General features: G+C 40.5%; 1 protein-coding gene across 8 annotated transcripts in view; it reads right to left on the reverse strand.

Annotated features, from left to right (window-relative positions):
- The window catches only part of B3GNTL1 (UDP-GlcNAc:betaGal beta-1,3-N-acetylglucosaminyltransferase like 1), a 97,228-nt gene that overhangs the window by 36,807 nt on the left and 34,676 nt on the right, over positions 1 to 25,745 (reverse strand). The window lies entirely within an intron of this gene.

The raw sequence follows: 25,745 nt of genomic DNA on the forward strand, positions 1-25,745 counted from the left end.
ATGTCAAAACCAGCATCTGCTGGGGAACAAATTAGACCTTACACATTCACCTGAAATCCTGCAAATCCTTATGCCTATACTTTCAGCAATTTCAAGCACTGAGATACACAAGTGCTTAGTGTTTAAAATGGGTGTATATCAGCATCTTTGTGGTATCACAGCCCAACAGATGAATCTACTTCCTGCTTCATATTCCATACCTTTTATCATAAGTTGCAAAACGTGCAGAGTACTTGAAACTTCATTTCAAATTTAGAGAAGGATACTGGAAATGACACTTCTATTAATAATGGTGATGTTGATATTGCAGAGAAGAATCTTTAAAAGTTAAAGTTCTTAAACTTAACCCTACAATTCTTGTGCAATGATTTTCCATTTTATATTCCTTATATATATATTAAGAACTTTCATTGATCTTTTATTTCTGCCAAAGACACTTCAATCTTAATCAAGCTTGGAGAAGTAAGATGCAATTTATTTTAAACATAACCAGAGTACGATGGATTTCCTATTCAGTGGTACCTACCTTAAAAGGTTGTTGGAAAGAAAATGCTTTAGGGACTTAAAAGGGAGTGGCTATTAATTTCATTCTCTTGACTAGTGACAGCCAAGAACTATACAAATGGGTCTTTGCAGCTTTAAGCAAACTCGTTGTAAACACAACTGTGAAAGAAACCAGAATCTGGATTATGGAAGGTAAACTGGTTCGTTCTTTTATTACAAGATGAAGTATCCAGCCAAACAAGAGACTGAACTTGTCAAACAGAATGTGCTCAGTTAAGCCAGGAGACACTGCCTGCTTCCAAGAACTGCACAGAAAATAAAGAGCACGGCCTGGTTTAGGAAGGCAGAAGAAAGAAACCTTACAATTAGTGCCAGTCTTCAAACACTAATGAAAATGCTGATCTTATGAGCACATGACTTTATAGCGCTATGGTGATAATATTAACACTCCCATACATTTGGCATTTTTACATGTCAGTGCAGAACCGTACATTTTATCACATGCATTTAAGCATTTACATATCAAAGGTGCTTTTCTTGATTTCAACCTGGGATAGAGCTCCTCAAACTCTTCTTACATCTGACAACTTGCATTTCCACAGATAAACACAGATTTAAAACACAAATCCTACACACCAGTTCTATACAGAAACTTAGAACAACTCTCCAAACAAACTGGATTAAAAATCTAATCAAAATTCAATAGTTAACCTACTCCCACTTTTCTTACGGCATAAACCATCAGATCAAACACAAGCATCCACTTCAAGGCAAAATATGCTGCATGCAGACCCCAGGAACGTAACGTTAGAACCTGTAAAGGGGTCCTAAAGTAACTCATCTCAACATAGACACTTTAATTTTAGTCAGAATAATCCTCTCTCCTAATGGCTATGACTTAACACATTAGCAGTTTGTTCAGTACTGAAATACACTGGCTTCAGAGACATTAAATGTCAAAAACTCCCCACAAAAGTCAGCGGGAGCTGAAAGAGTCAAAACTGCCCCAGAAAATCAGAGCAGACATGGTTAGTCAGGACATGGTTATTAGCTCCACACTAATTACAAGGTCAATTGAGTATGGCCTGAACCAAACAATGACCAAACAGTAATCCCAAAAGAAAACAACAGTAGGAAGAAAAGCTAGGCTAGAATGCATTGCACTGAATCACAATTCTGAATGAAAGAAAATCTTCAAAAGGAAGCCCTGAGCCTATTGGAACACATGAAATGTGTTTGGAGAGGCCAGAATGCCATTTCTTCAGCACAGGCTGGTTCATCAGAGAGCATAAATGCACTTAATCTTCAGGATGTAGCTCAATGTAATTAGTCAGGCTCACGTGCAAAGAGCATACATCCCAAATATCTTGGATAATCTGTGTTCCACTGATGTGTATATATTCCAGTGAAACTAAATAGAACAAATTTGAAACACTGAGGAAAAAAAAAAAAATCAAAAAATCAAAACATCACTTCTGTTAACGTGGGCGATGATATGATGACGATCACATACCAGACCATCACACACTGCATACACCAGTGTCCTTCCTAAATCAAACACTGCTCCATGGCTCACTGTTCATCTCAGAAAAGATACTAGAGGGGAATCACATACAAAACTGAGACTGATGATGAGGTGGCTGGATTGCCACATATGATGTCAGGGTCCTATCCTTCAAGAAAAGTCAAGGAAGGGAGCCAGGAGACCTGTGTGGTTAAACAGGGAACTGCTGGGTATGCTCAAGTGGAAGAGGAGAGTTTCTAGATCATGGAAGGAGGGGCTGGCCACTTGGGGAGAATATCAGGCTGTTGTCAGAGGGTGTAGGGAGGCAACTAGGAAAGCTCAGGCCTCCTTAGAATTCAACCTGGTGAGAGGGGTCAAGGACAACAGGAAGAGCTTTTTGCAACACGTGGCAGATGAAACTAACAGCAGAGGCAATGCAGCCCCACTGATGAACGAGGTGGGGGATCTTTCAAGGTCCCTTCCAATCCCTAACATTCTTTGATTCTGTGGTTATTCTGGCATACTCAAACCAACACCCTGTGAAAAATTACAGCAATGCTGCACCTATGAAACACAGTTAGTGCAATAACTGGTCGCTGACATACCAGCCAGAGAAGAAAGAGGGAACTCCAACAGCAGTTCTGTGCACTCAAACCTTCAAGCTCAGCAACATCATTTCTACCTGTGGAAGAATCCTTACTGGCAAGTCTTTCAGCTTGCTAATGAACATGGAGATAAGATATCAGCTCTTTAAAGCTCATGGAACATGAAAAGACATCCCGTTCAGTTAAAATTTCATTTTCCTGCTTCACTGCAATGTGAGAAAACTTAATTCCAAGAAGAAATAGAGAATATGGTACTGTGTGTTATTGCCGCTATTTGCACTGTACAACTGCCATGGCCAATGATGAAAGAAAATATCCTCCAGGCTGAGAAAAACCACCCTTTAACAGAAGTACCAGAGGAAATGAAGGAAATACACTTGATTTAACCCCACACGTGCTTTAGCTGCTTCTCTGAAGCAGGTGTGCCAAGTTTTTAGCACTGAAACAAGTGTGACACTTCAAGCGCTTTAATTTGAATTAGGTTGTTTCTAATAACCTCTTCCCTTCAATTCCAATGCGAACTTCTCACATGTTTCATTCTATACAACGATACCGTGTTTATACCAACTGCCACTTAGAAAAGACATAAACCAGGTTTATATACAGCATCTGCAAAATGTAAATCTAAAAAAAATTACATGAAACGGCTGTACAGTGTTTTAAGTTAAATGGAAGATGTTTCTGCTTCCACTTTTATCAGTGAAAATATAGACTACCTTCACTGACTTCAGTAGCATTCCTGCATCCAGTGCATAACTGGATGTACCATTTACACTTTCTGATCCATAAAATGTTTCTGCCATATCTCCAAGATCCTGTGCAGGCTCTGTCAGAGCAAGGAGGTGTGTCAGTTCAGGTGTGGTGCTGTGCCAAGCCTGGACACAGGGCTGCCCGTCATGTCTATGATTCAGCACAATCAATTCATCGCTACTTTGACCTGGGATAAAACTCACCATCATCGAATGCATCAACATGCCCAGACAAGAAGGCATTTCTGCTGATTTATGAGGCCTTCTAAAACGGCCTCCAAAACAGCAGGTCATTTGGACATTAAGAACATACCTGAAAGGTTTTAAGAAAGTATATTTGAAAGCACAGCTACAATTTTTAAACTCCCATTTTCATACAAATATAACTATTTCAGTCAGAAGCAACCTACAATGATCATCTAGTCCAACTGCCTGACCACTTCAGGGCTGATCAAAAGTTGAAGTACATCATTACCCAAGTGCCTCTTGAACACCAACAGGCTTGGGGTGTCAACCACCTCTCTAAGGAGCCTGTTCCAAAAAAACCCAGACATTTTTATTTTATCATCACCAAAAGATTATTGGATAAGTGTTGCTCAGCCTCATCATATTATTTTTGATACTTCTGTGGCAGGCTGGGTTTATTCTCAATTTCCAAGTTGTAAAGTTTCTGACTTCCAAGCTATCAGTCCAGATACATTTCTACACATCTTTTCCCTGAGCATTTACCCTGATTATTCCAGAGGGCCCCGCTGTCCATCCCACCCCATCACCTCCTCCCACAGCGGGATCACCGGTGGATGGGAGCAGAGCCCAGGCTGTCTGTCAGCTCACACTCTCATTCCAGTATTCCTTCTGATGCTTGAAACTTTCCTTCAATGAAGGAAGGGTGTGTGTTCCAGTTTTACTTCAGGAAACACAAAATAAGCTGTCCTTTGAAGCAAAAAGGACAGAAAAATAACACGGCCTTCAAGGAAAAAAAAAAAAAAAAAAAGGAAAAAAAGCAAACTTGACACTTCCTATGCTGTCACAGCTGTTCTGGGCCCTGCATTCTGTTTAAATATTTTCCAGTCTAACAGTCAAACAGTTCCAAATAACATAATGCGTATGCTGTACAACAGTTTTCAGACCTGGACTGTCTCATTTCTGCTGCAACATGAGACCTATCACCTCTACACACAAATTGAAATAAATAACCTAAAGGAAACTTTTAAGATCAATACCATGACAAATTATTCAAATGTCATCCTTTTTTTTTTGCTAAGTCTTAGAAAGCTAATTATATCTTTTTATAACAAAACGTTCTTTGTAGCACAGAAAAAATATCATATTTACGATCTAAGTATCTTTGGCAGAAGTACACAAACTATCATGCTATGGAATTAGTTAACAAATTTTTATTTCAAATAAAAATCTACGTACCTTGAGGGGTAAGTTTATCTTTAAAGCAACACAAAAGATTACAGGATAGCTATTAGTGATTCTAATCAACTTATCCAAACTAAAAAGCATCATGTTTTCTTCCTAAAAACCGTGCATTTCCTAATGGTGACCCTTTGGAGAAACTGTAAATTGCTCTAGCTCCTGTAGTCATTTACTAAAAATGAATCTCAATGTTTATTGCACTAAACTAAATATTATAAGTCAGAAGTACTATGAAAGAAGGATGGGTACACAGTATCATGTTCCTCTTGGACTGCTGTGTTTTCACAGATGTTATTTTCTGAGGGTGGCAACTTTTAGAATCTCAAATGAGGCTTTTTCAGTGATGAACACTGATACAAAGGTTTGCTTATAAATCATATTTTATGCATTTCATTCTGTCACAGAGGCACCCCGAGGTCAGTTTAAGAGACAGCAGGGTCCAAAACAACCGGTGAGAAACGGGGTTTTAGCACTCCAAAAGTGACTTGAATACACGTTCGGATATCAGTTGAGGAAAATCATTAAGGGGCAGCAACTAATACAACAGGAGGTCCACAGTGTGCATGCACATGGCTTCACCAAAAACAGTACCAGAGCCATCCCTGAGTCCGGGAAGAGTCCACACTTGCCTGAACACGGTGTGGGATTATTTTAAAGGGATACACGTACTCATATTGAGTACAGACATGTACACTCACAATCCTGCAAGGGTAAATTTATAACACACTCGCAATCCTGTGAGGAGAAATACACGTGCAAATGTGCATGGAATATTACACGTGCTTATGTGGAAGCACAGGAGGAAAATACACTTGCGATTATGCGAGGAAATAATTTATACACGTGCTCGTATTGAGCACGGAAAGTACGCGTGTAAATGTGCACAGAAAGTACAAATACATGTGCAAATGTGCACGGAAAGTAGATACACTCGCAATCCTGCGAGGGTTCATTTTACTCACACACAAGGTGGCAAGGCAAGTGGAGTCTCCATCCCGGGGGGGCTCTCGGCAGCAGCATCTGGCTTGTGCTCCAAGAGACCCGCGCAAGGGGCGGAGCCTCGACAATCCCGTTTTTTAAAGCCTAATCAGATCTGACTGTAGGCATTCCAGACGCTTCTCTGCACCCCCACACTGGCTGCGGGGTGCCCCTGAAGCTTCCACACATCCCCCACACTGGCCATGGGCACTCAGCAGCTCCCTGGCACCTCGGCACTCCCCTCTTAGCGGCCCTGGCCAGGGGCTCTGGGGTCAAACAAAAGAAGCTGTTAGCCTCAAACAGCAGAGAAAGAGGGAGATGTGTCTACGCCTTCCATACCTGGGAAGGGAGGGGAAGGGAGAGGGGTTTGCATTCTGCCACACATTCCTTCCCTTTATGAAAAACATCTGGGTCAATGCTCTTGTTGTTTAAATCAAACTATATATAGTTTTGACAGCACCTTAGTGTTTCACTCATTTTTTCAGTCTTATCATCTGTTGTCACTATAGTCTTGCTGTTCTAAATTGTTCTAGACATAACCTCTTAATTTACTAAGCATAATCAGGTAACTGGTATTCTCCAATTCAACATAATTTTTCCTTAGTGTTGCAGCTGCTTCACAAATCCAACAATTTTAAACATCAACATTTAAAATAGCAAGAGAAGATAAAATTCAAAACCCTTTCCATATTAAAAACCATGATCTTGTCAGGAATGTCCTTTACGTTCTAAATATTTCCATTTAGTTGAAATAAACCATTCTCTTGACAAAAATGTGAAAGCAAAGCTTTTTCTAACGCAAGAGAAAACTAAGAACTTTTATGTTTTGCATTTGAAGCTCTTCTTGATTATGATAAAGGGAGTGGAGCATCTCCCTTATGAGGAAAGGCTGAGGGAGCTGGGGCTCTGGAGCTTGGAGGAGACTGAGGGGTGACCTCATTCATGTTTACAGATATCTAAAGGGTGAGTGTCAGGAGGATGGAGCCAGGCTCTTCTCGGTGACAACCAATGATAGGACAAGGGGTAATGGGTACAAACTGGAACACAAAAGGTTCCACTTATATTTTATAAGAAACTTCTTCTCAGTGAGGGTGACAGACACTGGAACAGGCTGCCCAGGGAGGTAGAATGTAGTGCTAAAATCTCAAATAAGTAACTCAAGACCTGATAACAGATCACAAGTTTCAGTCCTGTAAAGAGAAAATTCTTTACTTAAAAGAAAGGCTCTTGAAACTCATAGATGATTTATGTCACCCTTGGGCATTTCTCTCTTAGTCTCAAAACAAAAAAGATATTGTTAACACGATCTTCTGATCAAAGAGCGTCACTAGGAAACAGAATACAAATTTTTCTCTTTTTTTTTTTGTTTGAAAAGGTAAAGCATCAGTGTCCTCTGGGAAACAAGAAAAACAATCACAAGTAGAATTGCAAAAGAAAGATTCAAAGACAAAGCAAGTTGAAAATTCAGCTCTGCTGCTGGCTATGCTGCCAGGCTCCTCTGCAGACGGTCCCACTGGAAGTGGCCAGAGCCTGCTCCGCTGCAGAGTGCTGGAAGCTCTCTCAAGGTCACAGTTACAGTATCTGGCCTGTGGGCAGCAAAATCAAACTATATTCAAGTTTCAGTACAGAACAGGTAACTGAAGTTAACAGGAGGAGAGAAATGGAGAGGGGGCAAGGTGATGGAAATAAAAATACCCTGCAGAAAACCCTTGGGCAGGACCCAAAAGTTGCAGATAGGACTGCAAGGACCTCTAGAAAAACCTACAAGCCTTGGAATAGTAAGCAAAGAAATTACTTGTCTTTGCTTCCTTCATACTATATGCAGGAAAAAACAACACAACACACCAAAGAAAACACATCACCACAAAACAAAACAGATTTTGTGTGGCTAAAGAAACTAGACTATAACAAGAAATATCTGCTGCTTTCATCGGCTTATCCCATAATAGAAACAACTCACAAGAGGCCAAAGTCTGCCCCTGTACTCAAAGGAGGTGACGTTGTGTGTAAGGCTAATACCTTTCAACATGTTCCAACACATCTCGTAACTCTCAGTTGAGTCTAATTCATGTGAAGTCATCTTAAAGGAAAACAAAAGTAACATGATAAACCAATTTATTTTATAAATGTCTACATCTACAGAATAAAACATGTGGATTTGGTTTTAATTTAATCTACATAGTTTCATTGATGAGCTTCCTAAATCACCTAACATCAACTAGACAACTGTAAATTAATTTCAATACATTTTCTTACTCTTTGCTGAGCGGTAGAGGCTATTAGAATATATCATAAAAATCCCCTTTACAGATTTCATATGATACATGGAACATGGAGAAAATGTCAATCTTTCATCAAAAATTAATTCCTTACCATTAACATTTGCCTTTTTATCTGAAAGCTGATGATTCACACAAAGTAGAAACAACAGCTGAGTAAGGAAAACAGTCAAACAGTTTTTATTTGTCTTTTAATCAATATTGCCTCTCAGTGGAATCAGCTTCAAGCTTCAGATTTAGCCCAGTATCCACCACATTTCTAACAAGAGGAACTGAGACGCTGGTCTGATGGAAAGGGTCGCGGTAGCAGCTTATGTAGAGAACCCAGGGGATGCACTTGCACGGAATATATATTTGGCATATATCAAAATAAATCCAACCAAACATAAAGCTTGTTCACAGTTACGCCTCATTTCATATTTGAATATAGACCACATGTTTGAGGATTAAGCTGGTGAACCCAATCTGTCTCTTCCAGGAAACGGTAATGTAACAATTGGGCTATAGAACTGTCAATTATTTCATATAGAGCAGCTGTGCACGAAGCACAGCACGCTCCAAAACACAGAGCCTTCCTAAAAGAAGATGATCTTCTGGAACTTAAATTCAAAACACAGCCATGTGTCATTGAGCCAGTAGTCTTTCACAGGAGAAATAAAACCTACACGTATTAATACTGCACCAAGGACACACACTACGTTTCAGAGTTCTCGCACGCTGAGGTGCACTTCAAAAAAGCCTTTTTTCATTTCACACTTCTTTTATTAGAACTTCCTTTTTTATTATTTAGTATAGCAAAGAAACTAAAAAAAAAAAACACAAAAAAAGGGAAAATGCACTTGTACTTCTCCATCTACTTCACTGCTGCCTCAATTACGTTTCATCAGACAGCAAGCAGACCTCTATGGAGAAAACAGCCTGCCAAATCCTAGAATTACAGGTTAAAAAACAGACACGAGCCAAATGAGCAGCACAGGATCCATAAATCTCAGGCAACGCTAAATTGAACTGAAGCTTATTTTTCCTTTTGATCTCACTCAGCAGATTAACCAGGCTTTTCCAGCGATCAGTATCTAATACTTTGAAAAAAGACACACCAAAAAGCTGACAGTTTTTATATTTCATTTCCAATACTTATGCTTTTTTCCAACTCTTTTCGAGAGCTGATACGTGCACATGACTTCAGAGGTATACAGAAGAGATGGATAGTAAATCCTCATGGGGAAACAGGCCCCTATTGCTGCTTGTCTTGCATTTTTAAGAAAGTCACTGCTAATGTTTGAGTTATGTTAATAAGTCACGTTTAATCATGTATGTTTTGTAAAAAGCCTCCAGGCAATAACAGCTGAATCAAAAGCCACAATCTTGTTTATGTGGGTATCTCCTTTTCCTTTAGAAGACAAAATTATAGATAAAGTAAATAAGGTTGGTAAATGAACTATAGAAATAAGTTCAATGAAGTCTCAGCTAGAAATCAGAATGAAGCAAAATAAGTAACTGCCAGTACAATTCACAACAGCCTTAAAGAAAACATGACTCACAATGTCACTAAAAAATGCCTCTTTTATACAATTGAAGGCTTCTAATTCTTGTATGCACATTGATTTTCATTATTTGCAGAGTTTCCCTGTAAAAACTTGCTTTATATGACTGTATTACAGGAGCAGGGTACAGTTGAGTTGGGTGGGGAAAAATTTAATGAAATATAACAAGGGCAAGTGTAGAGTCTTGTATCTGGGTAGGAACAAGCCCAGGTTCCAGTCTAAGTTGGGGAATGACCTATTAGAGAACAGCGTAGGGGAAAGGGACCTGGGGGTCCTGGGGACAGCAGGGTGACCATGAGCCAGCACTGGGCCCTTGTGGCCAGGAAGCCAATGGGACCTGGGGTGGATTAGAAGGGGGTGGTCAGTAGGTCAGAGAGGTTCTCCTGCTCCTCTACTCTGCTCTGGTGAGACCACACCTGGAATATTGTGTCCAGTTGTGGCCCCTCAGTTCCAGAAGGACAGGGAACTGCTGGAGAGAGTCCAGCACAGGGCAACAAAGATGCTGAAGGGAGTGGAGCATCTCCCGTGTGAGGAAAGGCTGAGGGAGCTGGGGCTCTGGAGCTGGACAAGAGGAGACTGAGGGGTGACCTCATTAATGTTTACAGATATCTGAAGGGTGAGTGTCAGGAGGATGGAGCCAGGCTCTTCTCAGTGACAACCAAAGACTTTTAAGTCTAAAGATCTGGTGCCCATGAGTAAATATTTTCACTTACATGCAGTATTGGTGCCTGTCAGACAGGTGCTTATTTTTATATTTTATAATAAATGCTTCAAGAATCCACTGATGACAGAAAAAGGAGATCAAATCTCCATGGTAAAAGCACGTACCTCAAGCACCAAAATTAAAGTTTCCATTTGCAGCATTTGTATTCACCTCCATGTATGCCCAATCCTATGATGAAAGTCTGTGATATAAGAATATGACCTGAAAAGAGCCTTAGAATCCGTTAATGGAGTATCACTTCAGGAAATGAGGTAAACGTTTTACTTCTATTATGAAACGCTGACATGGCTGGTTGAAATGCAGTTCCAGGCGGTTCAGAATACGCTTGCTGTCGGTAATCAATACAGAGTTTGGATTGCGGGCTCTAGCCTTTGGCAGCTCCCTTGTGTCACACTGCGCAAGCATGAGCTGAGAACTCAGAACATAATTCAGTATTGAGACAGGAAAAGAGATTAGAAATGAAAATCTTGTTCAAAGTTGATACTTATGCCAGACCCACCAAGTTGCTTAGAGAAAGCTTTATGCAGAGAATTAAAGCTGCTTTGTCAGGCAGCTTTAGAAATATTTTGAGCTGTGGGAATTTCTCCCCAGTTCTCGGTTCTCCTCTCCCTTTTTTTTAAGTAGGAACTTTTATGAACCAGTATTCAACTCAAAACTTCAGAAAGCATACAGAGCCATTGGGTCATCTGCATTACAATGCCCGATTCATCACGTATTTATATCGTAAATTATGTTTCACTATAAGAAAAATAATTTCCTGTCAAAATGAAAATGCTCCATTTTGACAGTTAATTTATATGGCTGACAAAAAAACAGACCCCAGCCAAAAAGCCTCATTAAGTTAATTTCATCTAATGCATGCTCATATGGAGGCAGAGAGGACAATTATAGATTCATAATTTTATTATCTGGATCAGACGATTATTTTTGAATATGGGAAGAACGTATGAATACAAGTCACATTTGTTATATCTGTGAACGTCAATAAATCAGTGCCATCAAATTTCATTCAGTAGCTATGGAATTTTCAAAGATGCCCTTTTTTATGTAATTCTACACTTGAATCTTACTACAAAGTATCTGATTTCCACCACATTCATGTGTACATTTAATTGCCTTTTTCCTCCCCCCAGTTACCGCTTTTCTGCCCTGCGTTGGTGAGTCCTTGGCTTGAAACTTCAGTATCTGGTAAGCCAGGCTACCTTGTCCCTGAGAAGAAAGACCCGATTTCTAACCTTCTAGCTTTCAAAAGTGCCACTAATCAAAGAAACAAGAAGGAAGGCTCAAGCAACCAACGGAAACAAAGGCAGAAAAAAGAAAGTGGGGGATTTTCAGAAAAATAAGGAAAGCCCATAAAGCAACCAGAGAGCTAAGCCTCTACTCAGCAAAGTCTGTGAAACCTCTACTGAGAAACCTCTACTGTGAAACCTCTCAGCTGAGTAGCTGAGCAGGATTTAAGGTGAGGAACCATTTTATCCACTTGTCCTACTATTGGTACTTGCACCTTCACAAGTAACTGCTTTTAGCAGGTATTTTTCAGATCTCCCCGCTGTGCGCTGCTCCGAAAGCGTGCATGTGGACACTACTCGCAGAGATCGTTGCCTTCCCTCACAATGATGGAGAGCAGACACCACACTGAGGTTTTACTTCTACTAAACAGGCTGAAACATTAGGAGGCTCACTTACAGAAATCTCTTTTCTAAGGTGAGACATTTATATTCTAGATTCACCTTCTAATGGCATCTACTTTACTGTTTTCATTGGAGGAACCGCATCAAAGACAAGTCTCCCCTGAAGAAGCCAATAGGAGAAGTTAAGCCATTTCAAAACCAGGATCTTGTACCTTCTCTTCATTAGCAGAAACTCTCCAGCTATGCACAGGCTCTACTATCAGCAGGTGCTGCTGATATTTTGAGGCATTTTCAAACATATTTGTTTCTTTATATCACGCTAGAAAAGACTACACATCAGTTTGGGTGTTTGCCATCCTTCTTGTTTCAAAATAACACAAATGAAAAATGTTTACATAGACATTTCCCCTCCATAAGTCAACTAGTAAGTCTGGACAGAAATCTGCAGTGAACACAAAGTACAGTATTAGGGCAGAAAACCAGCATTTGATCTGAACACCTCTCCTAGCCCAAAGTGACAAATAAGTATCACTTTAAAACTCGAACTATTCCATATTAATACATCTGGATTAATACACCTGTATTAACATTTTAATACAGAGCACATTAAAAAAAAAGTCATTGAGTAACTGCTAGAACAAGGATAAATATAACTAGTTTTCTACTTTTTTTTTGATAATATTTTCCAATTTCTACAGGTTTTGTATTTGGTCTTAGACGTAAATAACAGAGCTTCAGAATACCGGCACTTCCAAATAGCTTGAAAATATAAGTGCCACTGATAGATTTCATTCAATGAAAATGACATGAACTGTCAACAAACCAAATACTATGAATGAATTCAAATTCCTTTTCTTCATTAAACTCTCCTAATCACACAATTACTGCTTGTTAGGACAAGTTCCCTATGCGGTCCTTCTGTCAACAACAAATAATCAGCTTCACCCACCTGAAAATTCAGATAAACTATTTGAAATAATAATGGGGTGCCTGCATAAGTCCACTCTTTGTCTTCATTCAAGGCACATTCAAGCAAACAAAAACCATAGAGCAGATTCAAGGAGACTGAACGGTGCACTCACCTGCTCCATTACGTTCCTAAGACGCAGATATTTTGAGTTTGTCTCAGCAGCTATACGAACCATTACCACCTGAAAACATGATCCATTTTCATCTGACAACCTTTTAAACTTGTCACAGAAACGTTAGCACTATTGCATCCAGTTTAACCAGCAGAAAGAGACGTGACGCCCTGGTCACAAGCCTGGGAGAGCCCAGATGACCCTCAGGTATAACACCAAAGTCATTTCCTTCCCTTGACCACTGATGGCAGTTTAGCACATTTTCAGATGGGTAAGTGCTTTAACCTGGGATTCACATACAGCGATTCCTCAAGTGTCTCACCGGGAGCCACAGCTACACACGCTCCTGTGTAGTCTCATCTGGGTGTTCCTACTCCGGCAGGGGGATTGGACTGGATGAGCTTTCCAGGTCCCTTCCAATCCCTAGCATTCTATGGTTCTATGAGGTTACACAGGAAGGTGTCCAGGTGGGTTGGAATGTCTGCAGAGAAGGAGACTCCACAACCTCCCTGGGCAGCCTGTTCCAGTGTTCTGTCACCCTTACTAAGAAGAAGTTTCTTCTCAAATTTAAGTGGAATCTCTTGTGTTCCAGTTTGAACCCATTACCCCTTGTCCTATCATTGGTTGTCACCGAGAAGAGCCTGGCTCCATCCTCCTGACACTCACCCTTTAGATATCTGTAAACATTAATGAGGTCACCCCTCAGTCTCCTCCAGCTCCAGAGCCCCAGCTCCCTCAGCCTTTCCTCACACGGGAGATGCTCCACTCCCTTCAGCATTTTGTTGCCCTGTGCTGGACTCTCTCCAGCAGTTCCCTGTCCTGCTGGAACTAAGCAGCCCACAACTGGACACAATATTCCAGGTGTGGTCTCCCCAGGGCAGAGTAGAGGGGCAGGAGAACCTCTCTGACCTACTGACCACCCCCCTTCTAATCCACCCCAGGATGCCATTGGCCTTCCTGGCCACGAGGGCCCAGTGCTGGCTCATGGTCACCCTGCTGTCCCCAGGACCCCCAGGTCCCTTTCCCCTACGCTGTTCTCTAATAGGTCATTCCCCAACTTAGACTGGAAGCTGAGGTTGTTTCTACCTAGATCCTATGACCTCTAGTGCATAAATTCCTGTTTGCATGCTATTCTATCCAAATGAGAACATTATAAATACTTATTTTCATAGTACTACTGATAAACCCACTGGTTTTGCATATCTTTGTTGTGTAAATCAAATGATGCATATGCATGTATATACGTACATGCAAAGACCTGAAAAATACCCAGTGCTTGCTGGTGCAAAACTGCATCTGCTGCAGCCACATTTGTTTTGGTTTGTTTTTTAACTCTGGGCTCAGTACTACCCCGGGTGCAAGCAGAAATACAATTTGCTTTTGATTTTTGAAGAGGTCTAAGAAAGAAAAGCTCTAGGAAACTTAGCTGTGCACCTCTAACTCTTGTTAGAAGCCTACAGCAACATTTCGTTGATTGATACATTTCCCTCCAGTTCAGTAATTCAGAGGTTAAAGGGGAGAGACTGGAGGGAGGAGAGAGGCTTCAGCAACTTCTTGTCAGTATTCAGTTGTAAATAAAGGTTTAAGCTACTCAAAATTCTGTCTTTTGTGTGGATTTCATAAAGTCTTCACAGATATCAATTAGTAGTATTCAAGGCCTACAGGTGTCTCAAATTCCTTAGATGCCCTGGTGATTTAAAAGTACTTCTAAACATATGCTTCTATAATCACCGTTCTGCTTTCTAAACAAGTAAATTAAAATTCCATAGGCTAGGAAGGCAAGGATTGTTTCAGTTCATTAGAGTTCAATGCTCAGCTTCCATTTTCTGAAAATCCATTTTGTTGGTTAAAACTAAGTTTAGATTACATGAAATACTTCTCTTCATTTTTTCCAAATACTTCAAATTAGCTCTACAAGCTCCCCAAGACGCTCCTCAAAAGCAGGCACTTTTGTTTTTAATCAGTGAATACTAGTCTAATGGATAGCACATCGAACATATAAATATTCTACACTCCCTAACAAAACTAACTTATTTTCATAAGGCAGAAATCACGGTAACTGCTAGAATTTCCAGATGTAACTAGTGATTCCCTAAAAAAGATCAGATCTCCTATGCCAAATAAGCATGAGGCTTAGGAACCGGTAGGAAATAAACAGATTAATGTTAACAAAATATATTTGGATGACCTGCAAATAAACCAATGAAATTACTACACATGAAAATCTAGCAAAATTCAGTACATGGAGATGATCAATGTATGTTCTGCAAGAAATTACACACTTCCTCTGCATCAGCAGCAATCTTTGCTAGCAACTAATAAAGATACCTGTCCTTCCAGAGGTGTTTTCTTTATGCTTGCTGGTTAAAGATTGTCAGAACCAGAAACAAAACCCATAGGAATATTTCTGAGTTACAGCTAACACCAAGCCAGGATCAGCTCAAACTGAAAGAAGCGGGGGGAAAAGTGAAAACATTTGCCTGTCTGGATAATCCCTTTGAAGTTGTTCAATAGACAAATGTCATGTAGCTTTTGTTCACAGTGCAAGAATATTTTAAACTCAACTGAATTTGCCCCAGCTACATCTGAAAAAGGGCTGATACCAACACATACTGTTGTACAAACGCTTTATTAAATGACTAGCTACCTAATACGTCTCAGTTGTGAAAAAGCCTTAAATTCTCCAGTTGCTATCAGCTTCAAGCAGACATTTGCCCTGATCATGAAGATTCGGTGTATATATTATACTGCTGCTCCTGCTTTATGAAAAGGATGCTCAGATCTTCCTGGAACACCCTTATAGACACGGGATTATGAAAGTGAAGCAAGAGAAATCCAGCTGGCATTGCAGAAAAAACTCTTATCTAAGCAGAGGCTCAACTAAGATAATTGTAACATAACAGGCTTTGGCCATCTACAAAAATATCTATGAAGTTTTAAAAAAGATATTAAAGCCCATTATCAGTTACTGTCTATACAAGACTAAGTATACAAGACCTATTCCCCTGTCACCTTCTGAAACATATATACAATTGCCGGTAATTTTTTCTCTAGTACTTTACTGTATAAACAGCCTGTTAAAAAAATCACCATCACCAGCAATGCTCCTCCCCAGCTAAATCCCTCTTTCGGCTTTGCCAGGCTGTCTTTTTCTGTTTAAATAGGAAGCTGAAATGTACAGGTTTTCCTTTTTGTTCCTTTTTTTTTTTTTTTTTTAATAAGGATGCTATCTTGGTTTAAGTGTTTGTGGGTTTATGTTTTTGGGTTTTTTTTAAATACAACTTTTAAGTCTCCGTCTGAAAATACTTCAAACATTGAGATTACCCTTCACCCAGCTGCACCACCCACACATCAGCAACACGCTAAAAGCAGAATTTTCCATAAGTCATATAAGTCCACCAACCAAACAGTAAATTTTCTTCATCATTTTTGCTTTAAAACAATGTGCATAGACAATACTTCATGTAAACTGCAATGATTGAGCATAATTGTAAGAACAAACTTGTTTTACTCTATTACTTGATGTACATCTCGGTCAAGTGTAAGTTCTCCTGAAAACCATGCTAAAGGGGAAGAATGACTGGCCTGGTGACATTAGAAAGACAATGTATTAAGGCAATGAAGGGGTGCTAAGACAGTCTGATTAGACATCAAGACAAAGGCAAGTGAAATTCGGATAAGTAACTAACTTCTGCCAGATTGTTTCCACTCTCCCTTTTGACTGTAAGTGCCACACCGGGAGTTCAGCTGCATGGATCCACAGCCAAAGGGGAAGAGGTCACCCCACATTCCCCATGGCCACCATCCCTCCAACACCCAGCCCCTCCCTTGCACCAGTTTTCAACTACATGATGAATTTCCACAGCTGGCAAAAAGGACACCACCAAATGAGAAAAAAAGGAAGCCAGGAGGGAAGGAGCTTGGCTGATCTGTTGGGTGCCAGTGAGCTGGGAGATCAGCTCTGCTGCATTATGTAACTGCACCACAAACACCAAGCTCTGGAGGCCTGGCCGAGCAGACCCAAGTGCACACCAGTGTGGTTACAGAGAGGATCTGCTGCTCTTTGCCTCCTGGCCACACATTCCTCACTACTTCCCTTGCTGTTTGTCTGAACCCTCGGCAAGTCAATTCAGCCTGCTAACCAAGAAGAAAAACTCTCTCTTTATTTCCTACCTGACTAGCAAGTTAAACTGGCTCACTCAGGAGCAGACAAGCACCAGCAATGGCTCGCGAGAGGGTGTCAGGCAGCCCTGCTGGCAGTCGGGATTTCTGGGCGACAATGAGTTCTTAGACAAGCTCAGCAGCTCGTAAGCTGCAACCCTGATCCCAATGGAAGTGAACAACTGCCTGGCTTCTGCCTCCTCCCTCCATTGTGCCAGCACAGGTGCTCCTCCACACCTTGATGAAGTAGTTCAGTATACTAAACAAACAGGAAAACTTTTTTCTATTCTTTGTAAAGAGCTGAATTGGCTCATTAAGAAGCCAGTTAAACCCTTGAACCAGCAAGGAAATGGGTGGGATCATGAAGAAAGAAGAGAGAGGGTAGGACAATTACAATTCCGAGTCTATGTTCCTATTTCCAAGACTAAATACATTCCATGTAAGCTAAGTGCACAGTAAAGGTCAAATATGTGAATCTATATAGAACCTAAATTTACCAATGGGTAGAGGAATGGTCCAAATCTCTTGACTCACTGTAACTCAAGTAATTAGAAAAATAGACTTGAAAAATAGCAGCTGAATAGAAGGATAAAAATCAACAATTCAAGGCTATGAGATGAGAATAATGGGTTTCAAATGAAAACAATGCATTTTTAAGAAAGTTTATGCCAGACATAGGGGGTTTGGCAATGAGCTGAAAACATACTCTGTTTTTTTCCCAATTACACAAACAAGTACTTTACTTCAACACCACAAGCATTGTTCTTTTTCCTTGGAGCCCAAAGTAGCAAAATAACAGCTACTTTATAATGTAAGAAACAAAACCAGCTAAATTCATTCACTTCTGTGCAAACTTAAAGTCACACAGTCGTAAACTCTTTTCCCCTCCCTAAATGAGTCACTGAGCCATTTTTGAACTGCTAGTATTTATTTTCTGATGGACAGTAAGGAACAGGCGATTGTCAAACAAAATTATTGTGCGCACACACGTCATGATTCACTGTATGCTGTAGGGTAACTGGTTTGATGTCAATACCAAAAATAAATCCTTAATCTGTTTCATAATTACTAATGTGGCCAAAAAGGGGCCAACATTTACTATTGATAACCATGTTCATATACTGGTTTTTTTAACTCTTTTTTTCTGAGGTTCTAGTAGAATAAGGCTGATTGTTCACTCTACCAAAATAACCTGACCCTGAAAAAGAACCACTTCCCTCTGGTGTTCAAATTCACCACATCTTTAGATTTCAGTTTATGCAGCTGACAGAATTAAGAACATTACGAAAAATGCTGACACAAGTACTAAACCATAGAGCAGCTGATCTTATGTGCGTGCATAATAATGAACTCCCTGATGCAGTTTTCAACTTGGAAAACCCTACGTGTCTTCTATTTTATATTCCTTTCAACAGTTAACAACTAAAGGCCTTATTCATGAAGTAAATTTATCTTGGGAAATGCCCTGAAAGCACAGCCTGTACTCTTCCTATGTACAGTAGCTTACTATTTTCGGAAGATTTATCACATACATTTCTCAGTAAGAGATTACATTTCACTATTTCCAAAACCAATATTATACATATTATACAGCACTTTTACTAAAAAGGATTTTTTTCATGATCCTTCTCTTGCAAACAGGCTTACCTGATTATATAAATCTTGTAATTAAGGAATTTAAGCTCAGCCATTTTATCCTTGGTTCTTATTGTCTTCTGTTTATTTATTGTTCCAGCAGCAGCTGAAGGAAGCATTTGGAAAGATCTCACAAGGAAAAATTCTTGTTGGCTTTTCCCACTAGAAGTGTCCAGCCAGATTCTGTACAATCACACAATAGCTAGTGAATTATAGAGTGAGCTTTTTAATTTATTGCAAGTTAGTTTTTGATTTTTTTTTTTTTTCTTTTTGGCAATGTGGATCACCAATCTGAGAACCACGTCCAAGGTCTAGATGGCACTGGATTCTGGTTTCGGTTCATTCTTTACTTTGGCCACAATGTGAAATATAAATCAACCACACAATGGAATGTAGCTGATGTCTGCTAACACTTCTTTTACACTGAAATGTAGGGATCTGACATGAGAAAGACAAAGAACAAGAATATAAAGACGGATGGTGAATATTTATATAACTATTAAATTGTAAGCACTATTCTTCTCTTGGGTTGCTAAAGGGTATGATTCCATCTCCCAAGAGCATCATCCCCCACTGAACTGAGCTAAAGAACTGGAGAAGCTGAAGAAAAAAATAAAATGTTATATTTTAACAGATTCTTCATTTAGGTTATATTTTTATTATGATCTGCTTAAAAGAATTTAGCTCCAGATGACAAACAACTTGATCAAATACTTACAGGTAAGGATACAAACTTCCTTTAGGTTTAAAACGTTTTTCTGCCAAAATGTCCTATTCCAGGGTACTTTCTAAAGGGATAAAAACGCAAGTAAACTTTACTCATAGTAGCTGAAAGATGTCTCAAATTTTACTCATGTAATAAGAAACCTGGAACTCTCTGAACATGGGAAAGCCCATTTACGTTCTGATCACCAAAACCCAAGGATGCTGATTCAGAGATCTAACGGAACAAAACCAGATGCACAAGGACAGGTTTCAAGCCAAGTACACATGTGTAACAGAGCTGTTATGCATCAGCAAGACTACTGTATGACAGATACAGAATCACAGAATGTCAGGGATTGGAAGGGACCTCCCAAAGTTTATCCAGTGCAATCCCCCCGCCGGAGCAGGAACACCCAGATGAGGTTACACAGGAAGGCGTCCAGGTGGGTTGGAATGTCTCCAGATGGGGAGACTCCACAACCCCCCTGGGCAGCCTGTTCCAGTGTCCGTCACCCTTACTAAGAAGAAGTTTCTTCTCAAATTTAAGTGGAACCTTTTGTGTTCCAGTTTGAACCCATTACCCCTTGTCCTATCATTGGTTGTCACCAAGAAGAGCCTGGCTCCATCCTCCTGACACTCACCCTTTAGATATCTGTAAACATTAATCAGGTCACCCCTCAGTCTCCTCTTCTCCAAGCTAAAGAGACCTTCTTGCCCTTCCTTCTTGCCCTTTTTGAAGACTGGAGTGACATTTGCTTTCCTCCAGTCCTTAGGCACCTCTCCCATTTCCCAACACTTGGCAAAGATGATGGTGAGCGGTCCAGCAAAGACCTCAGCCAGCTCCCATTCCTGCCATCCCTCTCCCATTCCTGCCATCCAGCAGTCTCGCTGTCCCAAACCATTCTACTAAACTGCGATATGCTCCGAGGGATTCACAGCAAGCAGCTAAGAACACTCTGTGTGTCTGCAGAGAGCACTTCTGTGTTCGACTTGAAACAATACGCTGAGTTCGGCAAAAAGATTGCTGGACCTTGCAACTGCGTTAAAAAGCTGTCAGGGTGAGGGGGAAAGCCATTCATGTTTGATGAGAAAGACAGAAGTATTTAGGCTTAAAACTATTCTTTTCTGATTGAAAACTATCCAAGCCTAAGGAAAAAGAGGCATTTGGTTTTCTAACTATATTCCAAATGATGCCTTTATTGATGGAGCAAAGGATTCTGGCTGGGAGGGTGGTTGACGCAGAGGAAAAGTGGGGATGCAAAGAAATCATCTGCCAGAGGAGGGAAAAAAAAACAGACAAAATGGACTGCAAACGTTAGAGGCAGCAGCAGAGGCCGGAACATCAAGAAAATGAAGGGGACTGAACAGCAGCAGGATATCTAAGGACTGAACGTGCCAGTGGCGTGTACGTGCACAAGCAGCGCGTATTACTGCGGTTGTTTATGTTGGTAGGTGTGAAGGTCAGCTACTTATGGGCACTTAATGTCAAGTGACATTAACAGGGACAAAACAGAATCCTACTTTAAAATTGACACTTTGTTTTTACTGACTTCTAATGAGACATAATCTGAAGGACTTAAAGAGGGGCTGCCAGCTGAAAGAGCAATTTATTAATCTAAGGATGACTGGCTAAACAAATGCAATTAGGAGTGGAGAGAAAGGGTTAAAACTATCCGTTTTGTGCTAAAACAAACAAACAGATTCTTTCTTCAATTTGGGCTTAAAGGTTCTCACTTCTTCCATAACAGAATACAGATGATTCACAGCTGTTTGGCATCTGTTGCACTTCTACCTAGTGAGCGCATTCCCTTTGTCATTAGATATCTCCAAACACGAACTGGCGGCACTCGCATCCCGTTCTCTGGAGTACTAGCATCCCATATGTTACTGAATGTTCCTTATACATTTCTGAGTATGGAAATCAAGAACCAGTGATCTACATGCAGTAATATGAAAGCAGTATCTGCTTACCTATGCCTAAGAAGATATTTTTTCACTTACTACAGCTATTTAATGTGTGAAAGGATCTAAAAGCAGCACCCTTCAACGCAACGTAAGACTTATTACATACGTTGTTAGCAATAAAAAACAACTTCTTGCAGTTAGAAAGGTGGAAAAATGTCTGTTCCTCAGATTTATGATCAGAGAAGTCTCATGTTTACTGGATGATTCAGAAAATGTTGTTGGTTACTTAGCTGCAGTATTTTGCAAATGCAAGATGAGCCAAAATTCTGGTTATTTTGTTTCAAAAAGCAGAAGCTTTTCACCATATGAAACCAATTTTATGTATGCCACTGATTCAAAATTTTAAAAAAACGTTTATCTATTACTTCTGGCATCAAATTATTATATGGTATCACATGGGTAAAATTTCTCTGTTGAAAAAGCTGTGCGAAGTACTGAGCCTGGCTTGCTTTCTTCCTCTCTGATAAACCTCCAGTCTGCTTGGAAATTCCTATTTTTTCCAGACCTCAGCTTGGTAGGCTTATTTGGCAATCTGTCATCTTCCACAGGCACATACTCTCTTATTTTCTAGCAGCTGTGAACATTAAAATTTCCATAAAAATCTACACATGTCCACTTAAAAGATCACAGAATCACAGAATGTCAGGGATTGGAAGGAACCTCGAAAGCTCATCCAGTGCAATCCCCCCATGGAGCAGGAACACCCAGATGAGGTTACACAGGAAGGTGTCCAGGCGGGTTGGAATGTCTGCAGAGAAGGAGACTCCACAACCTCCCTGGGCAGCCTGGGCCAGGCTCTGGCACCCTCACTGAGAAGAAGATTCTTCTCAAATTTAAGCAGAACCTCTTGTGTTCCAGTTTGAACCCATTACCCCCTGTGCTATCATTGGTTGTCACCGAGAAGAGCCTGGCTCCATCCTCCTGACACTCACCCTCTAGATATCTGTAAACATTAATGAGGTCACCCCTCAGCCTCCTCTTCTCCAGCTCCAGAGCCCCAGCTCCCTCAGCCTTTCCTCACACGGGAGATGCTCCACTCCCTGCACCATCTTGGTGGCTGCGCTGGACTCTCTCCAGCAGTTCCCTGTCCTTCTAGAACTGAGCGGCCCAGAACTGGACACAATATTCCAGGTGTGGTCTCACCAGGGCAGAGTAGAGGGGCAGGAGAACCCCTCTGACCTACTGACCACCCCCTTCTAATCCACCCCAGGTACCATTGGCTTCCTGGCCACAAGGGCCCAGTGCTGGCTCATGCTCATCCTGCTGTCTACCAGGACCCCCCAGGTCCCTTTCCCCTACACTGCTCTCCAACAGGTCATTCCCCAACTTAGACTGGAACCTGGGCTTGTTCCTACCCAGATTCAAGACTCTACACTTGCCCTTGTTATATTTCATTAAATTTTTCCCCACCCAACTCTCCAGCCTGTCCAGGTCTCTGGATGGCAGCACAGCCTTCTGGCGTGTCAGCCACTCCTCCCAGATTCAGAAGCTTCAAACCTGCTAAAGCAGGAAAAATGTCACTGGCATAATTCTCTGGTAAAGCATATCAAAAATCAGACAGGCATAATGAAAATACATTTTAGAAGAAAATTACAGAAACTGAATAAGGGTCTGTTTTTGCAGAAGGTAGATAGGCTGCTTTCCTTTACCAGTTGCTCACACATAATTATGCATAGTCAGTGAAGCAGATGTTAAGTTTCCATACGCCCAATGTACAAACAACACCTTTTTGCTTTGAAAAGAGGTTTGACACAAGTCACAAAAGCACAGGTAGGTGCCATGGGGCTGCACAGCCCTGCCATTTGCACAGCAGATGCATCGGCCTCTTTCATACTAAAAATTTATATATATTAGCATTACTTATGTTTTATTCCTAACAAATTAGCACAAGCCCTGCCACAGCAACAGCAGTTTGCCTTTAAGACTCCAGCTATGTTATCGTTTTCATTCAAGAGAAAGTTGAACTGTGTTCTATGTCTAGCTGCTTGCACCTGGTATCCTACTATAAAAGGGGACTCGAGATTTCACCTATCCTTAATACAGAACTTGAAACGAAAGTATTAGACAAAACATGCTTGCTACTGAGGCATGTAATTTCTTCCTTCCTCTTTATGCTAAAATTATTCACATTACCTACTTGATGAAGAAAAGCCCAAGCAACCTAAGATTTGAGTCACCCACAGAACATGGGAGATTCCTATCACAGGGACCCTTTTTTCAGTACACAATGAAATAAGTGATGTCCTTGGTCAGACAGAAAATAATTGTTTCTGAATAATAAAACATATATTTACTACAGATACTGTTTCAGCCACTTAAGAAATACTTCTGTGCTTTGCTTTTGCAATTTATCAATGCTCTGTGTTCAGTAGCATCTTCTACCATACAAATCAGCAAGGTGACAGATCCAACCATTAGCACTTGACATTAACATGCTCACATTCTGTAACCATGGATTTATTATAAAAGCCACGAGTGAATTTAAAATATGGCAGAACATCAGAAAAACTGCTCAGTTTCCAATTCCAGAAACCATCTTTTTGATCCTGAATAGCAACCCAGCCCACAAAGTTTATTCTCCCTCCACTAAACCATATTAGTGTTGAATCTCCTCTTCACATGGTTTCCAAAAGGGCAAGGGATGCTGCCTCCATCACTGCCCACACCTGTTCAACTTGAATATCAAAATTATTTGTTTTCAGAAGAAAATGTTAATAATTTTCCATCGCTAATACATGGTTATTTATACAGCTCTATCAACAAAGAGGAAAATGGGAATTCACTGGACTTGGCATCAGCATCATCATTACTTCAAAAACCCCATTCTGTTTGAGACAAGATGAGCTATAGTTAAAATGATTTTAACTACTGAGAAAGGCCTATTGGTACCAACAGGCCAAGCAGCCCTGTCAACAGACGAGATGGCTCAGGTCACCTGCAACCAGGGGAATTTTAAAGAAAACTGCTCTGAAGGCACAAGACTACCAAGTCATCATTTTTAACCTGCAGGAAATAGCTGCCACTTAAGTTCTTGAATAAAAATACATTAAAATTTGGGGGGGATTGTGCTTTAAATTGGTTCAAAATGAAAGAATTAAAATGTGAAACAATACACTAGCAATTACTGCAGTAAATGAAAGGGTCAGCTGTTCTACAGTTTCTAAAAGGAGGAGGCAAACATCTAGCAAAGAAACACAAGATCCATAAAAAGTTTTTAACCCACAATTTTCTATCAATAGACACAGATCTTACAAACCAGAACACTGAGCCTTCTAGTACCATTATTCTTTCAGCCGAGAGACAGAACCAAGGCCTCACAAAAGTGACTTTGTCTAATTTAACTGGGCTTCAGCCCACGAAAGCTGCTATCGCTGACGCCCAGCGTGCCGACAGGAAATCGTTGCTGCCTTGAGCCTTGATCTACCCACGTGAAACGGAGCTCGCTGGCTGACCACAGACCGGCCTCTGTTCTCTTTGTAATTGTCAACATCTGCTCTGCAGATCTATGAATAATTTTATGACACACACACACACACACACAAAAATCTCTCCTACTGACTCCAAAGGTTGTTGGGTTTGGTTTTTTCTTTTTAAACATGTGTAATCTGGCACTGAGATTGAGAGAGAGCCTGTTTTGCTCAGAGGTTAAGATTTACATCCTTCTGAAAGATGCCATTGAAATGGAACTCAGGGTAGATAGAAAAAGCTAATGTTGCTGTTACCTTCTAAAATCAGGTGGCCAAATAAATGTTGGCAGTTGAGATACTACATCATTTTCAAATATTGTAGTTAAATGGAGCAAGAGTCCATTGGTGTGGGCTCCGCAGTAGCTGCCTCCACATGAGGCAGCTGTGATTCCTCCGACTGCTTGATTCATGCCAAGTACAACAAACCTCAACCCAGACATCTCACTCATGAAGAGGCGAGGGTGCAGATATACCAGTGGACACATTCGACGTGACTTGAGTTTCAGTTAAAAGAAGAAACACATTTCAGGACAGCTTAGCAGCACTTTCCTGTTCTTTCAAGCAAGCCATCAGGGCTTCTAAGACTGTCAAGCATTTGAATCCAACAGTTTCTAACTTATTTGCATTTCACAATCACAGATTTATGTATTTATTTATTTTTAGAGACGAGTGCCAATATGAAAGATATGGATAAAACTCTGGGGACATGGCCACACTATGACTTTAGATTGTCACAATACCTGGCTAAAAAGGAAAAGACAAAAAAAAATGCAGAGGTGCACAGGCA

This window comes from Streptopelia decaocto (assembly GCF_964273445.1).
Source record: "Streptopelia decaocto genome assembly, chromosome: 16".
In the NCBI taxonomy this organism is placed as follows: Eukaryota; Metazoa; Chordata; class Aves; order Columbiformes; family Columbidae; genus Streptopelia; species Streptopelia decaocto.